The sequence below is a fragment of the Pristiophorus japonicus genome, chromosome 18 (assembly GCF_044704955.1).
Source record: "Pristiophorus japonicus isolate sPriJap1 chromosome 18, sPriJap1.hap1, whole genome shotgun sequence".
Classification (NCBI taxonomy): domain Eukaryota; kingdom Metazoa; phylum Chordata; class Chondrichthyes; family Pristiophoridae; genus Pristiophorus; species Pristiophorus japonicus.
In genome coordinates, this window is record NC_091994.1 from 103,067,855 (window position 1) to 103,073,782 (window position 5,928).

Sequence of the window (5,928 nt, forward strand, 5' to 3'; positions counted from 1 at the left end):
GCCTGCGCTTGGTTTCTCCTGTCGGGGGCACTGATCGGCGGCCGGGAGACATTTGGAGGTGAGTTTCCCTCCCGGGGTGGCTCCGTTGCGTTGTGCGCTCTGATGACATCTTTAAAAACGCAGCTTCAGGAGCGAGGTGGAAGTGGGGTGACCGGGGCGGATCTCCACACCGCAGCAAAAAGCCCTGAGCTGAATTTCGTTAATGACGGCCATTCCGCTGCAAATTGGCGGCCATTCCGCACTGCCCCGTGGCCATCTCTTTCTGGAGGCCAGCGGCCTTAACGGAAGGCCAATGACTTTTAATAATGTTTTGGGGGGTGGGAGTGATCCAATTCTGCAATTCCATCCATTTGTCCAGAAAAACTATAGAGCAGTGGCCTTGGTTATAGGGGCAGGTTAGCTGGTCAGATTGAGATGGTCTTGAATGTATAAGAGTAAAGATGTCTTACTGCAATTATATAGGGCCCTGGTGAGACCACACCTGGAGTATTGTTACAGTTTTGGTCTCCTTACCTAAGGAAGGATACACTTGCCAAGGAGAGAGTGGGGGGGGGGATTGTCCCATGAGTAGATTAGGCCTATATTCTTTAGAAGAATGAGGTGTGATCTCATTGAAACATACACAATTCTTACAGGGCTAGACAGGGTAGCTGCAGGGAGGATGTTTCCTCTGGCTGTGGAGTCTATAACCAGGGCTCACAGTCTCAGAATAAGGGATTGGCCATTTAGGACTGAGATGAGGAGAAATTTCTTCACTCAGAGGGTGGTGAATCTTAGAATTCTCTACCCCAGAGGGCTGTGGATGATCAGTCGTTGAGTATATTCAAGATAGGGATCGAAAGATTTTTGAATATTAAGGGAAACAAGGGATATGGGGACAATGCGGAAAGTGGAGATGAGGTAGAAGATCAGCCATGATCTTATTCAATGGTGGAGCAGGCTCGAGGGGACAAGTGGCCTACTCCTGCTCCTAATTCTTATGTTCTTATGAAGTCCTATGCTGCTGGGTAAGGGGCATATTGTTTTTGGTGGCAAACAGGCCAGTCTTGAATAATGGAAAAAAAATACTCAAAATACACAGGAGGTCTACCAACACCTGAAAATAAACAAGGTTAAATGTTGTGGGTTGAAGCCCTTCACTTGGTGTCTCTCCCCAAAATCGTAACCTGGTATTTTTTCTTTTAAGATGTTTCTGTTTTTCTTTCAGATTTCTAGCATTTGCCGACTTGTTCCTGACAGCCTCATGGCTTTAATAGTGAAGGTGCGAAGGTGCATGAATATTCTGGAGTTCTGCTTTCATTGCCTGTGGGGATCAGGGTGTCTTTATACAGAACGTTCTCTCAGATGCAATGACTGAGTTAGTGTCTGTAATAGGGTGGATTGTACATGGGCTGTGGGAGAAGCTTGATGGGCTGAATGGCCTTTCTCATTGCATGTTTCTGTTCCTATGTTCTAGAAAGCAAAGGCAGACATACATTTATACAGCGCCTTTCATAACCTCAACGCTAAACGCTTTTTACAGCCACTGGGGTACTTTGGTGGAAGGGAAATCACTTCAATAATGTGGAAAACACAGCAGCTAATTTGTGTATAGCAAGGTCCCCCAAACAACAGAGAGATCATGACCAGATAATCTGTTTTAGTGATGGTTGGTTGAGTGATAAATATTGGCCAGGACACCAATGATAACACCACTGCTCTTCTTCGAAATAGTGTTGTTGGACTTTTTACATCCACCTGAGAGGATAGACTCAATTTTAACATCTCACCTGAAAGACGGTACCTCCAACAGTACAACACTCCCTCAGCACTGCACAGGAGTGTCAGCCTAGATTTTTTGTGCTCAAGTCTCTGGAGTGGGACTTGAGCCCACAACCTTTGTTATGTAATGATGTGTGTATCGTCCCAGTACCTTAAATGTATTGTAAGTACTATGCCACACCACAGAGGGCGCTGCAGTGGGAAACCCTGGCAGTACCTGTAACAAGAGCTATATAAGGCTGACCACCACACCTGGGAGGCACTCTGGAGCTGAACAATAAAGGACGAAGGTCACAGCAGTTAGACTTACACCAGACCGTGTGGAGTCAGTGATTTGTGTGCTACATACACCACAACCTTCTGACTCAGAGGCGAGAGCGCAGCCCACTGAGCCATGGCTGACATCTGCACTTCTAACAGAATGTTACATTACGTTCACATTATCAGAGGGAAACTATGACACTGGATGACCCGGATGTGTGTCACACGGAGGTCATGATACTGTTAGATACACGCAACATCATCATTTTTCTTCAAGGGACAGCATCTACCTGTAGCAGTCTTAGGAGAGCCATTTTTGTTTTAAGCTGCTTTTGCTTTGCGTTTTTCTGTCTCAATAACATCATGCGTTAGTGACACGAAGATGTGTTGTGATAAAACCTGTCATTTAATCACGCGTTGATGAAGGGACATGTGCTTAACATAGGATTATAAATCCAGCACTTGTGTGTGAATTATTTATTATAAGAGTAAAATACAAGTCAGTGCAAGTCCGTGCCTTTCACTCATGTAAATGGTGCATGGAACGTGATTGTGTCTTCACCAGTAATATCCCAGGAGCATGTGCTGCTTGAGGTCTGAGCTTCCCCAAAGACCCATTGGGTTAAGGCATCCCGCAGTATTGGGTCATACAAACCGAATGATCCCTGGTGCATTTGCTGGTTGGTGTTAAGTGGCTGACCTCAATCGGGGCAGCAGTTGGGATGTTACATCTGACATCAGTGCCTTGGCATTAAGGAAGGGGGTAAATCGCTGAGGGGTGACTGCTATCGAGCCACCCCTGCTGGGGAAAGCACGAGAACAGGATTGAGCTCGGTTGCGAAGTCACCTGTAGTTGAATAGCTGAGAATCACTTCCCCCGCCTGAGCTGACAAAGTAAAATAACTTGGATGGGGTACGGGGGGGTGGGGGGTTGGGGATGACTGCCAGCAACTGCGGAACCATACCCCAATAAGAGTCACCACCTTCCAGGGGAACAGAGGAGGAAACTGGAAGGTAAGATGTTTTAATAGGGCCGCAAGTCTCCCGTTTCTGCGGAGTCAGAGCAGCACACCCTCTAATGTCTGGCACAGAGAGCAAGTGCACCCAAGAGCAAGTATGGTACTGAATGAACATGCTGGGACAGGAAAGTTTGGCTTGCAGTGTGCTGACACAGAGAGGCACAGGAGTGCTGGGCAGGGCCACTCTCTACCGATGACATCACCTGGAGAAGTCTCCGCAACAATGGAGAGGGAATTAACCCCATCAGAGCGGCTGATAAATTTAAGATTTTTGCAACATGTTTGGACAAATATGTGGGTGTTTTGAACATGTCACAGTTCTGAAAATCCTGCATTAGAAATTGTTACATTGACCAAACTAATGGCAGACAAATAATGATGAACACTGACACTTAGTGTGTTCAATTATAAATGATTTGTACAGTGAGATTATGGACCAGCAGAATTGTTTTATAGGCGCAAAGGTGGGAATGGAATGGGTCTCTGCCATTCTTCAAACATAAACAGAGCCGCTGGAGTTGGTGCCCTCCAAGGATAACACGATAGCTCGGCCTTATCTCTATTTGACCATTGAAAGGCCAGGTAACGGGCAGCATGGCACTCATGGTTGTGACTCTCCACTGCTCTCTGTTCCCTGCTGATAACATAAATCACGCTTGGGAAATAAAAGGTAAAGCCCTGTCCAGTATACTGAGCCATACATACCCAAGAAGCTAAATTCAATCCCTAGTCTATTTAAATTACATAGCAACAGGAGTAGGCCATTCAACCCCTCGAGCCTGTTTCGCCATTCAACTAGATCACGGTTGATCTGTGTCTTAACTCCAGCTACTCGCCTTGGGCTCCTGGGCCCACAGAAATAAATGTGACCACTAATCTTTTGGAGTTTCTTGTGCCATTCACAAGAGGCAGTTAAAATGAGTCTGATGCAAGTCAGGGTCTTAGTTTTTTTTTTTAAATTCGTAGCCAATCGTTCCAATTCTTTGTCAAATCACAAACGCCAGAGGTCACCTTGCACATGCCAAGGATCACTCTGCGCCAATGCTCTTAGCCAAAAGGCCTAGAGCCACTGCACCGTTCCTGGAAGTACTGCAATACCAGGTTCGTGCCATGGAGGTGGATGGGTCAGGTCCCCCACACACCTCCGTGGAGGTAGGATGGGTCAACCCTCCCCACCCACCTCCTGTTTCCAAAAATGCAAGCATATACCTTCCTGACCAGGGAGGAACCACCGTGAGGTCATGGTGGCTGGTCAGAAACGGTACTACACTTGATCTTAGCCAAAAGGCCGAGAAGCAAGTCGGGGTCTTATGCTGTACACTGAGGTACAGAGCTCCCACCTGAATCAGTAGGTTCGCCAACACTGGTTGGACCTATCCCTGGAGGTGTTGTCATGTGACCTACCGACTACAACCGCCCTGCCCCCATACTCCTGCCATTGGTCGCCCGACATGTCCATCATCGCGGCGTCCCGCCTTCCAACGGCCAATTGGAAAGCGAACAGTCTCTTCATTACCCAATTGGACGATTCTTGACTGTCAGTCAAACAGCCCTTTTCCCATCTCTGATATTTTTATCGCGAATGAACGAAGGTTTTCAACGAAAATATTTTAAAACATTTTTTTTAATTGCCACCCCCCCCACCACACTCAATATGATTTGCCTTTGAGTTTTTGCTCGAAGCAGTGTCCTGTAGATTAATCTTTAATTCCTGGAGACTCCATGACAATCCTGGAGGGTCGCCAACCCCGGGAATGAGGCAGGCAACCCAGAGACCTGGTGGAGGAACGGAGGGCTGTTACCAAGATCCACCATTTTCGCTCTGCCGCCACCACCTCGCATCAATCCGGGCGGAGGGCTGTTCAAATCTGACCTCGCTGTTCTTTTGAGGCGACGAGAACGAGCCGATTGGTCCTGGGCTTGTTGCTGTGGGCGACAAGTGCAACGTTGGAGGTGATTGGGCTGTTTTGAAGCTGGCTGCTCATTGACTGTTGCTATGGGAACATTTGCTTAGCGCGGTTAGTCCCCAGCGCGTGGGTGTGCGGAGGAAGGCTGCCCAAGCCGCAAGTGTCGCTGTTACACCCATCCGGAGGATGAAAGAGAGCTGGGAAAAGTGTACCTTATGGGTGTTTCCTCACAGGCTGAACAATTAGAGATGTGAGCAAGGAGAAAGTATTTCTGAGTCCTGTTTCAATCAATCTAAAACCAAGATGGACAGGTACATAGGAACAGGAGTAGGCCATTCAGCCCCTCGAGCCTGTTCCGCCATTCAATGAGATCATGGCTGATCTGCGACCTAACTTCATTTACCCGCCTTTACCCCATTTCCCTTAATACCTTTGGGTGACAATAAGCTATCAATCACAGATTTAAAATTAATAATTGATCCAGCATCAATTGCCGTTTGCGGAAGAGAGTGCCAAACTTCTACACCCTTCGCGTGTCGAAGTGTTTCCTAACTTTACCCCCGAAAGGCCTGGCTCTAAATTTTAGACTCCCCAACCAGCGGAAATAGTCTCTCTCTATCGACCCTCTCTCTATCGACCCTATCTGTTCCCCTTAATGGCCCCAAGTTTCCACATGATTTGCTCCTGATTTTTAGGAGCAACTGGTGGAGAACGGACTATCTTAGAAATCGCAATTCTCCACATTTTTTTTTCTGCAGTTCTAGTCAGTTAGAACAGTTTTGCTTTGGAACAGAATTTTTTTTTCAAAAGGGGGCGTGTCCGGCCACTGACACCTGATTTCAAAGTTTCCACAGTGAAAACGTACTCCAAACTAACTTAGAATGGAGCAAGTGAAGATTTTTGTAGGCCTGAAAAAACCTTGTCTACACATTAAAAAAATCAGGCGCAGGTTACAAATTAGGCGTCCAGAACGAGGTGGG

At 47.0% G+C, this 5,928-nt stretch overlaps 1 pseudogene; it reads right to left on the bottom strand.

Annotated features, from left to right (window-relative positions):
- Window positions 1-4,105: 4,105 nt before the first annotated feature.
- On the bottom strand, window positions 4,106-4,341 carry LOC139229420 (U2 spliceosomal RNA; annotated as a pseudogene).
- Between the last annotated feature and the right edge of the window lie 1,587 nt (window positions 4,342-5,928).